This window comes from Neoarius graeffei, chromosome 3, assembly GCF_027579695.1.
Source record: "Neoarius graeffei isolate fNeoGra1 chromosome 3, fNeoGra1.pri, whole genome shotgun sequence".
Lineage (NCBI taxonomy): Eukaryota > Metazoa > Chordata > Actinopteri > Siluriformes > Ariidae > Neoarius > Neoarius graeffei.
Genome location: NC_083571.1, coordinates 37,397,963 through 37,415,414, shown reverse-complemented (window position 1 = coordinate 37,415,414; position 17,452 = coordinate 37,397,963). Strand labels below are relative to the sequence as shown.

The window sequence follows — 17,452 nt, the reverse complement described above, 5'->3', positions numbered from 1 at the left end:
GCATGACTAACCCCACACTAATCATGCAAATTTGTCACACACTTTCGTGTTAGTTTCTATAAGCGTTCGGTGTGAAACTAGAAAACATGTTCCACACACACACACGAATGAAATGATGAGAAACACCGAGTATGGAAATAAAACTCGGGAACACCGAGCACCACAACATGGAATGAGTGAGAACTAGGAACCCATACCACGTGGAACTGAAACCGGGGAACCAAGAACAAGAGCTGTAGAACTTGGGAACATTGGAGAAGAAAACAGCATGAGGCTAAAATAAACCGAGAAGCAGGACAAGGAAACGTAAAACACGCCACCAGGTAGAAGAAGAAGAAACCTTTGTCACATGCACACTTCAAGCACAGTGAAATTCATCCTCTGCATTTAACCCACCTGAAGCAGTGAACACACACACACAGAGCAGTGGGCAGCCACACCAGAGCGCCCAGGGAGCAGCCAGGGGTTCGATACCTCGCTCAAGGGCACTTCAGCCCAAGGCCACCCCACGTTAACCTAACTGCATGTCTTTGGACTGTGGGGGAAACCGGAGCACCCGGAGGAAACCCACGCAGACAACATGCAAACTCCACACAGAAACTGCTTCGGCTAATTCATGCTGCTGGAAAAATTATTGGTGTTAAAGAGCACTTCCATTCAGAGTATTTATGAACAGGCCACTCTGCAACAAGCAAATAAGATCATCTTATTTGCTTGTTCCAGCTGTTCAAAGCCCCATAAAGCTGCCCGACATGATGGAAGCGGTGGGCAGAGCTGTCGGCACTCAGAACCTGAACCGCAATATGGACGACATCTTGGAGAAGCTTTCGGCTTTGCAGAGGAAAATGGATTTGAGAGACCAGTCTGGACTATCAGAGTAGGCGTAAAGCAGTGTTTCTCAAACTTTTTCAGACCAAGGACCACTTTGTCCCCAAAAAAAAAAAATTTCAGGGACCACCTGTCAACACCCCCCCCGCCCCACACAGACCATACAGAGATGTGTACTATTAGGTGTTTTTAATTGAAAAAATAATGGTTAACTAAATACATTAAAGGCCTATCCATTCCATATCCTCCGTGGTTTTTAAAGGCAAAAGTATGGAGGTTTAAAATTCAGCAAACAGTTAATCAGAACATTTCATATCAATAGTTCAAAACTGTTCAAAATTAGGAGGAACACGAATGAACTGACTGGCTTTTTTTTTTTTTTTTGCTGGCTTCACTGCCTCGTTGGCTAAAATCTCATAGCACAGGACACAGTGGGGATTGGGATCTTCAGAATCCCCAGTCCAGAAAAATCCCAACTTTAGATATTCTTTGTGGTATTTTCTTTTCACCTTTGCCGCTGGTTTAGTCTGCCGAGCTTGTTTTTCTTGTTCTTCCTGTGTTGGGGACTCAGTGCTAACTGAATCTTCTTTTCTTTGCATTTTCTCCTTATTGATGCTTGTGTCGGTAGTGTCAGGTTTCTTCCTCTTAACTGAACCTGTCAGCCACTTCTCCATCCTTGTTGTTTCACTTTCAGTAAATTAAAAAAAATCGCCACGAACACGAGCTAGTTAGGATTAGCTTATTATATGTTCAGAATTTTTGTTTGCTTGTTTTCAGGTCTGCCTGCCTGTTTGCCTGTGAGGCAGAGATTTGTGAGGTGACTGTTGCCTAGAGACGAGAGGCGGAATAAGAGCACGTGCACACTACAAGTTTTATGTGGTGCAAATTCAGATGCAGAACGCTTTTTAAATAATAATAATGATGAAATTACAGGCCCGTTTGATTGCCGTTAAAAACAAGATTGGATAAATTTAACTTTCGAATAATGTTACAAAGCATACGCGAGCTTATCTTGAAAACGCGGACTACATTTGTAGATCACCTCGCGGACCACTTGAGGTCTCTCGCGGACCACACTTTGCGAAACACTGGTGTAAAGGAATGCTTCTGCTCGACCCAAAGTCCAAACAATCTTATCTGTTTTCGGCTCTCCCAGACAGCACTGGCCTTGGCCAAGGCCGTTGCTGGGGAAACAATTCCCCCCCGGAGGTCACTGCTGTTAGACTCTCTCGTATTCCTCCCCCCTCTTCCCGCGGTCGCTGCTTCACCCCCAGTGTGACAAGCGGGTGCATGACCAGCGCCATCATGGCTGCAGGAGCAGACGGCTGCTTGCTTGCGCTGGGTTACCTCTACCTCCTCCCCTCCCCCCCCTTTTTAGTTACAGGTTTTTAGCTTCCTCCTGAAATGTTTTCATTTATTTCTTCTTCCTCAGGGTAATAAAACTCGCTTTTGCTGTGAAGACTGTCGTTATTGCTATCCATGCTGTAAAATTAATGCTATTCTCCTGAGAAATGCTGGCAAAAATTTATAAGATTTTTGATAATCTTATATTGTGTAAAAAAAAAAAAAGATAAATGTTGACAAAAATGCTACCATGTTTGCTGTTGCTGTGAATGAGCGAGTTGCCAGAGGTCCGTATCCGAGCAAATATTTGATATTTGCTCGCCAGCCAATCAGAGCGCAGGATTTGATGGAAACCGGACTGCGAAAAAAATAAGCATAAATGTTAAATAACACTTTGAAGAGGAAGGTGTTTGTGAGAGAGTGTGACTGATCCTCACTGCTCTGTGCTCAGGAATTCATCAGTTCAAGTTGCCAAAATACCCTTTTTTGTTTGTTTGTTTTATATATAGATTTTGTTTCAAGTATTTTATACTTCCATATCCTGTTCCCGAGTCAGCATTTGAAAGTTTGCATCTTTCCAGATAAATTTCAGTGGGATTCTGTTAATTAAAGTTTAAAATCTGAGGTTTGTTGGTCCTTTATATTTACTTGCAGAATCGAATCGAAGGGTCTGAATCGTGAATCAACTCGGTGTCTTAGTGAATTGTTGCAGGCCTACTATACGAGAGAAAAATTTAAAATCTCCATAAAAATAATTACAGCAGTAAAAAGAAAAGGGGGGGGGGGGGGGACCCATAAACAACAAGTGTTGCCCGGTAGCACTTGTGATGAATATGAAGGAAGATATCGTGAAAAAAAAAAAATAGGTACCCTATGGGTTAGGGTGCATCAGTTGCCCTCACTTTCATAAAATCTGATGTGTTTTTGTTTGGGTGTTCCTTTTCACCAATAAAGACATCCTGTAAAATTTTTTGACCATATTCAAAAGTCTAATGGTGGCACCATGAGGTTCATTTTTTTTTTTTTGCCAAAAAACGCTTATTTTATGTTTTCGTGTAAGGTTTGAATCACAATGTTGGACTCCATTTATTGATTTCTTGTGAGCCAGAGATCATGTTAAGAACCTTTGCAAGGGATTGAGAAGCATTAATGTGATTCATAATACATTTGTATTGTTTAAAAGTAGTTGAACAATGATTCAATGAGCAGCTACAACTTAAACTGTGCTTGATAATATATTTAGAATATGTACTAAAAATGTGTATCTAAGATATTTGGTATACTCTATAAGGTGCCATAATGTTTCATGAAAAGTGATCGAAATTTTGTCATAAAAGTCATAAAATAGCAGCTTTTTCCATAACTTTGAGCTCCTGGTGCCACCATTAAACTTTTGAATTTTGTCAAAATATTTCACCCAGCCCTGTGATGACCTGGCGACTTGTCCAGGGTGTACCCCGCCTTTCGCCCATAGTCAGCTGGGATAGGCTCCAGCTTGCCTGCGACCCTGTAGAAGGATAAAGCGGCTAGAGATAATGAGACGAGATGAGATATTTCACCCAGTGTGTTTTCTTACCAAAAGGAACATAAAAACAAAAATGCATCATGATCGGAGGAATTTTTCATTTTTGGGGGCAACTGATGCACCCTACTATGGGTACATGTGGTTACTGCTTGCATGAAAACGGGTCAGGGGTGAAAAAGGTGAGAAGGGTGCGCGAGTGGTGACGTAGCCTCTGGTGTTGTTTTATTTTGTTTGGGGGGTCCTCCCCCAGAATAAATATTATAGCCTCCTCACTACGTATACTGTATTGACATTTGCACAAGGACACACAGTACAAATACAAATAGTTATAATGAAATTACGCCCTGGAAAAAATGCGAATAATAGAACGAAGAAAGTGGAGAACACACAAGGAATAGTGATCATTTTTTCCTTTTATTTGCCTGGACCACCAGTGTCTCCATGGCCCGCTTTCGCCGAGTTGCCACATGTTCCAGCTGCATTTTAGCCCAGCATCCAGCTGTTTAACTAGAGCATCCTCCTCCTCCTCCCCTAACACACTCATTCTGCAAAAATAATATTTGTATTAGTGTTAACGTCCGTAATGTGTTTTAATATTAACTGTAACCCACCCTCTTAAGCCTTTCGTGACACAAACACCAAGAAATGTAGTTGTGGATCTCTCCCCCGTCGTCTTCTCGCACGCGGATTGTCCCGCAGGAAGAAATGGCGCCCTGGCTGTCGGTGGATGGAGCGCACCCTCTAGGAGCGCGCGACGCTCAGCTTTCACAATTTTATATTAAATTTAATGAATCAATAGATACCATCCAAGACTTCTATTAGTATTGTAGAACACATCAGGGTTCAATACATTGTAGTTTTTATTGTGTCATGAAAGGCTTCAGAGGATAGGTTATAGTATCTACTAAGGTGTTCGAGAGAAAACGGTTGACCACCTCGCCTTCTGTCTTCAGTCCTCTCACCTCAATATCATCCACACATTCTGAAAAAACGAGTTAGAGAGATCTTAGAAAGAAGCACTATAGGCAGAGACTCAGATTGTTGGCGCGCCCGCATCTCAGACGCACTATTTTGAATAATGAACGCATTGCCGAGAGGGGCAGGGGCTAATATGGACGCGAGCATTTTATACCCTATTTGGAACATTTCGTGGCGTATTACTTGACTTCATGGTCTCAATATCGAAAATCTTGCACAAATATGCAACTTCCAACATAATTATCTGGATAATCAACAGATTTCAGCATCGGATGAATTTGTTTTGACCGCCGCCATATTGAATATACGTCGGACCCGTTCGTGTATTTCTGCCGCCCCGTTTGTAGCGTCCCAAGCGAGTAAAACCTGATCCAAGTCTTTCGCTAGGTGGTGTCTGACGGTCTATGTACAAATATTCCAAAGAGACAAGAAAACATGGATAAGAAAAAAAGAAAAATACATCTATTTTGTCATTCTTCGGCAGAAAGAGAGTACATTCACCTGGAAAAACTGATACCCCTGATACCCAAGGTAATTACAGTGTTTTTTATACTGTTTATATTGTCTGAGTGTTTAGTCTATGTCTAGTTCTTATCTAGAGTGTTTATACTGTTTATATTGTTTGTTTTTTCAATTATTCTATTTTTATTTCTCTTTATTGCATTGCCTGTTTGCACCGTGGGTCAGAGAGGACTGAAATTTCATCTGTGCTGTATGTCGAGCATGTATAGCATATTTGACAATAAAGTTGACTTGACTAATTAGTCATACTAGATTTACAACAACAACAACTACTGCAACATCAACTACAACAGCAACCACTACTACTACCACCACTGCCACTACCACTGGTGACTACTACTACTACTACTATAGACCTACACCAAACTGAAAACAAGTTAATAAAATAAATTAATGATAAATAAATGAATAAATAAGTACATGGTTTATTGGCTAACATCATGTTGGTTACTACTTCACAGGGAAGGGTGACCAAGAACAACATGAACATTCTGAGCCCCAAACATCTAATGACCCTCCAGTTGGAACTCTGACTCATAGTACGAGTGCATCATGATAATGAGACTGCCGCTGTGACAACCGCCATGAAAGCTGTCTACTACATAGCAAAGGAGCATTTGCCTTTAGCCAAATACCCATCTCTTGTCAACCTGTTCAGGAATGTGAAAGTTGATAGCATCAGCTATCTCACAGCTAGAGAATCAACGAAGTATGATATTACCTATGCTGCAAATGAGTTCCTTGATGCCATCAATGAGTGCCTTGTTGAAGAGACTAACAGCAAGCTGAAGGAAGCTACTTGTATCTCTGTCACGTGTGATGAGAGTACAGACATAGCACTGCACAAGAAATTGGCTATCTGGGCCAGAGTCATCAATGGTAATGTTTTGCCTGAACCCGAGTCTCTGTACCTGACAGATTTGAAAATCGAGGAAGGTACTGGAGTTGCAGTCTCCAAGGCTATTTTCAAGCATTTGGAAGAACGTAGTGTGGATTTGTCCAAAGTCAGTGGGCTTGGAACTGATGGTGCGACAGTGATGACAGACAAGGACAAAGGGGTCACAGGTCAATTTCTGCAGCTGAACCCACATATCCTCAACATCCATTGTTCAGCTCATAGAGTGGCATTGGTGACCAGTCAGGCATCAGATGGGTTTCCAGTACTGAAGGATTTTCAGCAGACTCTAACCGACCTGTTTTATTATTTCCATAAGAGTTCTCAAAGAACTCAGAACCTGGAAAATGTTCAGAAAATTCTGGATGCACCAATTCTAAAGGTGAAAGAAATCCACCAAGTCAGATGGCTGTCCTTCTTCGAGGCATTGACGAACATTTACAAATCTCTGCCTGCCCTTATAATGTATTTTGACAGCATTAGGAAACAAAAGGGTCCTAAAGGGGAAGGCATAGGGCGAAAGGTAGCCTCATGCAAGTTCGTATACCTCACATCAATGATGCTTGATGTCCTTGCCCCATGACAATCCTCTCTCAACAGATGCAGAAGCGAGATCTCAACCCATCTATGATGAAAGTTCATATTGCGACATGCTTAGGGTCACTGGAAAAGCTGAGAAATGAAGAGGTGCCAGAATCCAGTTATTTGAAGCAATCTGAAGATGATTTCGATAAAGCTTCAAAAACTTACAAAGAAATGCATATAACTGACGTTGCTGCTCCACCCAGCAATCTTAGGGTGAATTTTGTGGAGAAACTGATCACCAATCTGAATGACAGATTTCCTCAACTGGATGTCATTGATTCTCTGGGGGTCTTAGGACTCAGACCTATATCTTTCCTCAGTTCTGATGAACTGGCATCATGGGGCAATGAGAAGATTGAAATATTGATAGAGCATTTTGGTAAGCCCAAAACACACATGTGGAAAGATGAGGGTGTCCAACGTGTGAAGACATCTGAGGCCATCATTGATGCACAAGCCACCAGAGATGAGTGGGACTTATGGCCCTTTTCCACTACCCTTTTTCAGCTCACTTCAGCCTGACACGGCTCGCGTTTCGACTACCTCAGAGCAGCACAACTCAGCTCGCTTCAGCCCCGCTCAGCACCCAAAACTCGCACGGTTTTGGAGTGGGGCTGAAGTGAGCCAAACCGAGCTGAGTGGGGCTAGGGGCATGAGGAGACACTCCCCTGTGCACCGATTGGTGAGGAGGAGTGTCCTCACATGCCCACACACGCCCCGTGAGCACGCTGGGATCTGTAAACACCGTAAACCCGGAAGAAGAAGAATTACGAATTACGAGAATTTCTGAAGCCTTATGCGCCTCGCCTCATCTATACGCTCTTGCCAGTATCTGTTGGCGTTGTCGGTGACAACAAGCCACAGCACCAAGACCAGCAACACTAACGACTCCATGTCCTCCATGTTTATTGTTTACTATCCGGGTCGTGAGACTACCGCTTAAAAGGTCACTGATGTCACTGTTTGCGCCGCCTAACGACATCACGTGACGTCCACCCACTTTCGCTAACTCCACCCAATGTGTCCACCCACTTCCAGCCAGTACGGTTCAGCGCGGTTGTATTCGAAATGCAACTCCAACAGCCCCACTCAGCCCAACTCAGCACGGCACGGCTCAGCCCGACTCAGCCGCGTTGGTAGTGGAAAAGCGGCATTAGTCAAGAGGATTGTTCTGAATGAAATGTATCCAAGAGACAACATCAAAGCCCTTTGGACTCTCATTATGATGTTTCATCGTGAAAGCTTTCCAAATCTTATCAAACTGATGGCCCTAGCATTATCTTGCCCAATACATTCTGCAGACTGCGAACGCTCTTTCAGCGTACAGAACTATATCACAACTGCGAAAAGATCTAATATCACTGCAGAGAGATGTGACCAGCTCATGCGAATCAACATTTGTGGGCAGCCTTTGGAAGAAATGGATTTCGGAAAGGCCATTCAGATTTGGAGAGCCAAGAAAAAGAGATACATTTTCACAGGCAAAAAGTAAAAAACAAAAAAAACAAAAACTGTACAAGTCGTTGCATTATGTGATCGTATTTTCACTCTGTCTGACTTGAGTCAAGAGACTATTCCATCAGCGTCCTATATTATTCTAGTCTAGATTTTTCAAGGTGTCATTGACTGTTGTATAAGTTGTTACTATGGTTGTTAAACATTAAAGAAATGTTCAGAGATTGAGTTCAATTATTTTATTTTCTATCATCACAAAATACTGAACAGCATGCAGAACAATCATAGACCTACATCTACACCCATCCTGATTCTGATGATTTAATCAACTGTTGTATCATTAGTATCAGACATTATTAATTTTCAAACTTCATAGCCTGAATCTGAACCCAAGATTGAAGATTCAGCATCCCATCTGATTCTCTGAAATTAGAAGTAGAGATGATTAGAGACGAGCAGAATTAGACCGTCCCAGCATGCAAAAAACAAACCCGTTCTTGTGCTATAATTTACAAGGAGGAGATAATATAGATGTGATATATAATGGCCTGTGGTTGAATTCCAAAATATTGCCACTGATTAAACAATATCTCGCCACTGATTAAACAATATCTCAATATATTTGGTTGAAGCATTGATTTTTGTCATCTACATTGCTTCATATGGCTTCTAATACCAAAAAAAAAACAGAATTGAGAAGAAAAACAGCGCCTGGGCTGCCCCAGCTGTTCATTGGGCTCGCTTCGCTCACTAGGTTCGCTTCAACTGAAGGATAATCACTGGGCCCCCCATTGTAGAAATGGGCCCGTTTCCCTGTTTTTCCCCAGGAGGGGCCCTGTGGGCCCCTTGACCTGCAAAACAATCTGAGTCTCTGCCAGTGTTTTTGTTTCAGTGATTTACCGTTAGCTATACAAGCTCGAAGCTAACTTCAGTAACAATATCTATCTTGCTAACAGTAGCGTTAGCTAATATTTTTTTCCACCGGAGCTTTAGTTGGCTAGAAGTTAATATTAGGGGTGTTCACACGGCACATATTTGCATCGATGCTGCACCGATGTATTTTGTTGCGATATATCTTACACCGGTGTAAATTTAGTGGAGCGTTCACACGTCACAAACCTGCTTACTAGAGAGAAGCGTGTTAGCACCGGTGCAGCCCCACTTGCGTTCACACGGCAGTTTTTGCAACCGTGCTATACGATAATAATAATGCTGAAATGAAATATACGCATGCGTGAAAATGTACTTCCTTTTCCCAGTTGTCATGGCATCACCAAGTGCCGGGAAAACAACGTGGATGAAGACACCAGTGTTGCCAGATACTGCTGACGTTTTCCAGCCCAAAATATGTTCAAACCCGCCAAAATGCACTTAAAACTGCCCAATCTGGCAACACTGGAAGACACGAAGTTCTGTTGTTGTTGATATTTGCCATTTTGGAAGCACAAAATACCAGGATGCAAATTATGCAATGCCCGTATGTAATCAACTCTCCTCACGCGTAGCGAGTCGACCCCTGTAGCGTTCAGACGTCCCATTTTATATCGGTGCTGCCCCACAAACTAGCATTTACTCCGGAGTAAATTTCTTAAACCACCTCCCGAGCAGGGTTAGATTTGCACCGGTTTAAGCAGCTTTCAGGGGCTACACCGGTATAACTTTGTACCGTGTGAACGCTCTACCAGGGCAGCCCCGGTGCTACACCGGAGTAAAAGTTGCCGTGTGAACACCCCTAAAGTGTTCACTCGCTGCGTTCAATGACTGAATTCATCAAGCTGTAGGCAGTTAACTACGCTTATGTCAACAAAGATCCTGGGTAACTTAGACATACCAGAAAAATGATTGAAACCACTACTCACCAAATTCAGTCCGATGACTCAATCCAGCTTGATAGCTTCTGGTGGTCTGGTCTACACTCTGACTGATGTGTGCACGCTCTGGCCAGCAGGAGAAGAAGCGCGAAATGATGCTGCTTGCCCTTCGCAGCGAGATGTACTCGTCGCTATGGCGTCAATATCAAAGCAGGAGGAGGAGGCGCAAACCGGCACGAACTGTCTATGGGTGCGAAGCGACCTCCTTGCCCTTTGGGTCAATATCAACCCCCTCCAATTTTTTTTTCTCTCATCGGATCGACACGATTCACGTAGGTCACCGATTTTGGTTTCAAAACGGCGAATTTCGCTGAAAGGTGAGGGATTTTCATGTATGAATAAAATTGTTTTCTGATCCCATGTCCAGACAGTAAATATAGCATATATATATTTACTCTATGAGGCAGTAGCCACAAAAATGATGCGTAATCCAAAAATGAACAATTTAAAAACCACAGAAGTAAAATATACCAAGTGTCTGTACTTTATATTATTCTACTCTTACAGTTTTCGAAACTGAAACCTCCGAAGCGAGACTGACATACACATGCTGTCACCATGACTGAAACTCTTATTTCCCGGAAATGGCCCAGCGCTAGAGCTCAGTGGAACACACTTTCCCTCTGCAATAAGCATAAACACGTCTGAAAGCGATTTCTTTAGTCTAGTCCATTTATCTTGAATGGCGAACCGAATTGTATACACTCACCGGCCATTTTAATCGGAACACGTATGCGCATATCCCGTAACCCGGTACGGAACAGAACGGGACGGAACAGTACCGTCACGTATTTACTTATATTTGCCTTCCGGGTTTTTATATGCTGTTCTGTCCCATGTAAAAGTGTTACGTCCTGCAAGACCATTTTTGTGACATTTATTTACATAATCTTAACTTTTTTGTTCCAGTTTCACAGAAACATCCATCACGGCCACCATTTTATTAATCGGTACTTACATTAGTCATCCCGCCTTTATACAGTAGATGGACCGGTCCTGTCACGTATGATAAATAAAGTTAGAAGAAAAACAAAATAGATTGTTTAGTTGTTTTATTGTCAAAACACGGGATTTCTTTGTGACGTCACGCCGAGGTATATTCCGCAATTGGAGTTCCGGGCTTTTAGATCAATTTCGATTGAAAATATCGTGAACATAATGTTAATACAATGTGACGGGATATAATAATACTGGATAATCAAAGAATACATAACAGTGATACTGTACGTATGAGTGCAAGATGTTAAGTATGAAACCCCTGAATATTTAGAAAACGTAACGTTATTGTAATGTACCGTCCCGTTCCGGTTCATACTTTCCGTACCGGGTTATGGGAGACACCCGCATGCGCGACTGTTAGACTTACATTCTTACAGCACGATGACGTTGTAGCTAGCGCCTCTATATGAGGCAGCAGCCACAACAAAAACAATTTTGACTTTTTTGGTGACCTTGACCAGATGACCCTCAAAATGTTGGAGGTTCTATTTGAGACCAATGCTCACCTAGGGGCAATTCCATGTAAATGTCAACCTCACCATGCAAAAATAAAGCAACATGTAATACATCAAAACCACTCCCAGAGCGTAGGTCGCGTTAACCGACAATTGTCCGTCATTGACGGATTTTTTTTTTTTAGCTATGACGGAAAAATCTGAAGGCCGTCGGTCATTTTGACGGATGTTTACCGTTACCATTACCAATAACAATAATAGCCTAATAATAACAATAATAAAACATAATGAAACACACAATTGAAATGATTGGCAAGTTGTGGCAGAGTTTTCTTACATACAGTATACATAGTCTTCACTGCCGTCACGTTCAATCTGAGCCGACGTTGCGGCAGTCTTGATGTTCAGTGCATAGGCTACTCGTATACACTGTAGCCACTGCGCAAGGCTGTTCCCCCCATCGTGCTCCTGACCGCGCTCTGACTTTTCTAACCACTAGCACAGAGATGTATTAATGTTTCCCTTCTCTGCAGAAGACACGTCATTTTTGCTATTAAAAAAAAGAGATGCATTGGGTTGTTTGTGTCGTTTCCCTGCCTGTACGTCTTAATGCAGTAGCGCTCATTTAGGCTAGTTGTTTTCTTGTTTTTAAAATGAAACAAATGCCGATTTATTGTATTCTTCCCCAGCAAGCTTAGGAAGCTTAGGAACATCACTGCTCGAATATCTACTAACTATCATTTTAATGAGAGCACGGGTAGACAAACTAACATTTAAACATAACTTTGTTTTATTTAAGACCTTCCGTGTCAGGTTCCAGGCTCCGCGGGGTGCAGCTGCACCACTGGTGCAGAAAGACCGCATGCTGCAGGATTTCCTCCCTATGAAGAGAGTACTAGCAGGGTCAGGAAATCCAACTTTCAGAGGCTCTTGCCGGCTTCTGATCACTTCCCTGGGAGAAATGTTTCCCGACTTCAGAACTCTGGCTGAAGTGGCGCTGGTTATTCCAGTCTCCAGTGTCGCAGCAGAGCGCGGGTTCAGCCTTCAGAATAAAATTAAAACGTCAATGAGAAGTCGTCTGTCCGAGGCAAAGACGCAAAATTTAATGACAATTGCCTCGGCAGCAGTCTCCATCGACGACTTTGATTATGCACAAGCGAGCTCCCAATTTAAATCCATGCGGGCCAGAAGGAAGGTTTGAGCTCACGCAAACAGGTCAAATTAGATTGTCACTTAAACCGTTGTAGTGGACTGTTCATATTTTAACTGCAATTGTCTTGCTATGTTGTAAAATAACATTGTTCATATGCCCGTTAAGGCACAACAGCCGCAATGTTTTTAGTGGAGGGAAAATGGGTTCACAAGACCGAACGTCAGAATCTCTGTTCATCTTTTTGCATCATAAATATGTAAATAAATGATTAAATAATACAAGCTTGTTCTGTGAATTAATTTTTAAATGAAAATGAGTCCATGAAAACAAGTTATTAAATATATAGCATTTATAGCCTATATACATTGTCATTTAAAAGTTAAAATAAAATGACAGATAATAATGGACAATGACGGAATTTTTACGACCCTGTCCGTCAAAATGACGGACAATGAAAAAAGTCTAACGCAACCACTGTCCCAGAGATATCACCTAGGCCTGTATTTTACAGATGTGAATAAGTTGAACCAATTTGTCACAAGAATTGTTCCCTTCGCCTTAATATGTCAGTCTTTCTTTCTTATAATGTAAAACCCAAGCTAAAATCAACTTTGATCATGTACAATTCTATATTATTGCCACAAGCCACAGAAATGTATGCTAAAATCCACAAAACAGCAAAACAATAGCCATCCTAAATATTATTTAAGAACTCATAGTTTTAGCTGATATTTAGAGAGTTTTTCAAAGGGTTATGGTGGTTAAATTGCTGATTTTCTAAACATACGCCATGTCTATTTCAGACACGTCACATCCATAACGGAATTTCGTCACATCCATAACGCTGACTTTTCCTTCCGAAACTCTGCATGAAATACAAAATATTTTAAACAAAGATTTTTTAATATTCACCTTGGACCCCTCTATCAAATGGATATCTCCATTTCGACATTAGGTTTACAATTTCACAGAGTTTGATAAAAATGTACAGTCACCCAAGAAAAGTGATACTTTTTCTGTCACATCCATAACGCATCTTTTATTGGCATTTCCTGGCATGCCCTAGATGTACTATGGGAATTGTTCTTGTTCTATCACTTCTCCAGTATGGTACAGCCTTAAAATATGCAACACCTGTTTAAATACTGGGAGACAATAAAACATGCACTGGGTCATTTGTTGCCATTTTGAGCTCAACTGTCGCGTCCATAACGCTGGAATTGCTCCTATCCTGACAGTTTCATGAAGATTGGTCCAGTTGTCTTCCTAACCAAAAAACCCGACCGAAAACAATACCTCGCCCCGTGGTGGACTCCGTCCTGGATGTGGTAATGAAGGGGAGCGCTATAAAGATATGTAAGGAATGTAGGTAAAGTTGAGAAAATAAGAGAGTAGGTCATGAAAGTGGAAAAGAAGTCAGGAAATACTTTTCTTGGGGCAAATTTAACCTGATATGACGCTTTAACACGTAAACCTGCCCACTGTGATGGGCATACATGTGATGTGCAAGGTAATATGGCAGCCAGATGGCTTCAATCGTCTCTATAGTGCGGATTGGCCAATGAACTCTCCAGATATTTTACGTCGAGAGCAGTGGGCAGAACCAGGTCCACAGCTTCCACTAAAAACATGACCACGACCTCCTGCTACCTGCCACACTCCCTCGTCTATCTCTGGAGAAAACCCATCACTCCATCCTTGCATCCATCACTCAGAAGGTAAAAGTAACCAATTTGGAAAAGAGCGAGTGAGACAGAATCAGAATCATTCATCAGTCTAATAAAAGTTGGACCAAACCATTCTTCAGTGTGGGGGGGGAGGACTGAATAGAGGGCTGCCGCGTGACGTCACCGTACCGCGTGATTTTGTTAGGGCGCCATATTGGAAGACCAAGTACATACATACATACAATACAAAACAAACTATGAGCAAGAGTGAAGTGATATTACAGCTGTTGTGAAGTGACACGATGGCTGATAATTCTGGTTATGTGAGTACATTACCAGCTGCAGAAAGGGCACGGTATGTGGAGAAACTGGCTGTGCTAGATGGGTTTGACCCATATGATAAGACTCGGGGCAAGGGAGAATGGAAACATAAGGATCTTTGAATTATTTGGACATGGGGAAAAACTATATTTAAAATCCAAAAGAGGGATGGAGGGAGGAAAATTAAAACAAAAGAAATGAAATATATAACATAAGGGCAATTCCATGTAAATGTCAACCTCACCATGCAAAAATAAAGCAACATGTAACACATCAAAACCACTCCCAGAGATATCACCTAGGCCTGTATTTTACAGATGTGAATAAGTTGAACCAATTTGTCACAAGAATTGTTCCCTTCGCCTTAATATGTCAGTCTTTCTTTCTTATAATGTAAAACCCAAGCTAAAATCAACTTTGATCATGTACAATTCTATATTATTGCCACAAGCCACAGAAATGTATGCTAAAATCCACAAAACAGCAAAACAATAGCCATCCTAAATATTATTTAAGAACTTTGATAGTTTTAGCTGATATTTAGAGAGTTTTTCAAAGGGTTATGGTGGTTAAATTGCTGATTTTCTAAACATATGCCATGTCTATTTCAGACGCGTCACATCCATAACGGAATTTCGTCACATCCATAACGCTGACTTTTCCTTCCGAAACTCTGCATGAAATACAAAATATTTTAAACAAAGATTTTTTAATATTCACCTTGGACCCCTCTATCAAATGGATATCTCCATTTCGACATTAGGTTTACAATTTCACAGAGTTTGATAAAAATGTACAGTCACCCAAGAAAGGTGATACTTTTTCTGTCACATCCATAACGCATCTTTTATTGGCGTTTTCTGGCATGCCCTAGATGTACTATGGGAATTATTCTTGTTCTATCACTTCTCCAGTATGGTACAGCCTTAAAATATGCAACACCTGTTTAAATACTGGGAGACAATAAAACATGCACTGGGTCATTTGTTGCCATTTTGAGTTCAAGTGTCACGTCCATAACGCTGGAATTGCTCATAAATGTGATAAAATTAAGGATGTTTTTATTCAGTAAACATTTTAAAAAAATGTTCAACACTCTAGCCTAGTGATTTACCAGTAACAAAATGGTCTGAACATATTCTGTACTGTTGGAGATTAGAAGTATTCAGATCCGCTCTGCATGAAGCAGCTAAATCCTCTCTGTCTCCTGGCAGAAAGCTCCTTGGTTTGCTCCCCTTGTGTCTCAATCACAGCTGGTATTCTGAAGAAAGACTTCTTTTCACCTTTCCCATCAGCTTTGTTAGAACCCTAACACAGCACAAAAGTTTACCATTGTAGGTTTTTGATGAATCAAGTGCCTCGTGGGTTCACATACCGCGCGCTGCCGTTATTTCCCCCTAATCACGAGTTTGTTGGTCTTCCAATATGGCGCAGGGTTTGTTTACTTCCGGTTTCGGGTCATCTAGTCCTTCCATCACTCTTCAGTGGGAAGAAAGTGTTCAACCCAACCAGTCATATGAGCCTGGAACAAACCATTTCCGAACGGACAGGGGACACTCCAAACATTCCTATGTCAGACTGAAGGTGGAACACACCATTGTTTAACAGGGAGGTGGATCATATGCATCACTCAACCATCTACCCCTCTCCCATCCTCACACCAATGGAGCACTTGCATGTGACGTCACAGCCGATCCAGATTGTGACAGACGCCATTTTGTCGGTCAAACGCCATATTTCCGCCTTCTACTTCTGGTTCTACTTCTACCTTTTCTTCTGGAAAACCCTACTATATACAATTCTACTACAACGGCTGCAAGCTCTCCCTACCTGTGCACGTTTTTTTATGCTTGTGTGTGTATTTTTGCGTGTTGTTCGTCTGTATCGGACTTCAATATCCACTACAACCGTATGGACTTACTGGACATTGGTTTCCAGCAGAAAATGACGGTTTGTAGTGACTTCCATCGCATGCACAACATTCCGGACGAGATAGCGAGACCAGCGGGGTCTCCATGGGTTGTTAACGGAAGCAAAGCGAAGGAGGCGGCGTCGGGAGCGGAAGCAAAAGCAAGGCTACAGAGCCAGCCTGTTGACTAAGCTCAGAAAACAGCCACTCAAATCTCCACTGCCAAGCCTCTCTCTCTCCAACGCCAAATCCATGGTAAACAAGACGGACAATTTGGAATTACAGCTGGAATTACCTTATTCTATTCTAGGCTGGTCAGTGCATCTAGTAGACTATCAGTACTAGTAATACTTAAAGGAACAGTCCACCGTATTTCCATAATGAAACATGCTCTTACCTGAATTGAGACGAGCTGCTCTGTACCTATCCGAGCTTTGCGCGACCTCCCAGTTAGTCAGACGCAGTCCGACACGCTGTCACTCCTGTTAGCAATGTAGCTAGGCTCAGTATGGCCAACGGTATTTTTTGGGGCTGTAGTTAGATGTGACCAAACTCTTCCACGTTTTTCCTGTTTACATAGGTTTATATGACCAGCGATATGAAACAAGTTCAGTTACACAAATTGAAACGTAGCGATTTTCTATGCTATGGAAAGTGCGCACTATAACGACAGGCGTACTAACACCTTCTGCGCGCTTCAGCAGCGCATTGATACGGAGCTCAGATATCAATGCGCTGTCGAAGCGCGCAGAAGGTGTTAGTACGCCTGTCATTATAGTGCGGACTTTCCATAGCATAGAAAATCGCTACGTTTCAATTTTTTAACTGAACTTGTTTCATATCGCTGGTCATATAAACCTATGTAAACAGGAAAAACGCGGAAGAGTTTGGTCGCATCCAACTACAGCCCCAAAAAATACCATTGGCCATACTGAGCCTAGCTAC

The 17,452-nt window shown here is 42.0% G+C and overlaps 1 protein-coding gene across 2 annotated transcripts in view; it reads right to left on the bottom strand.

Moving 5' to 3' along the window:
* gne (glucosamine (UDP-N-acetyl)-2-epimerase/N-acetylmannosamine kinase) overlaps nt 1–17,452 on the bottom strand; it is a 50,272-nt gene that overhangs the window by 19,085 nt on the left and 13,735 nt on the right. The window lies entirely within an intron of this gene.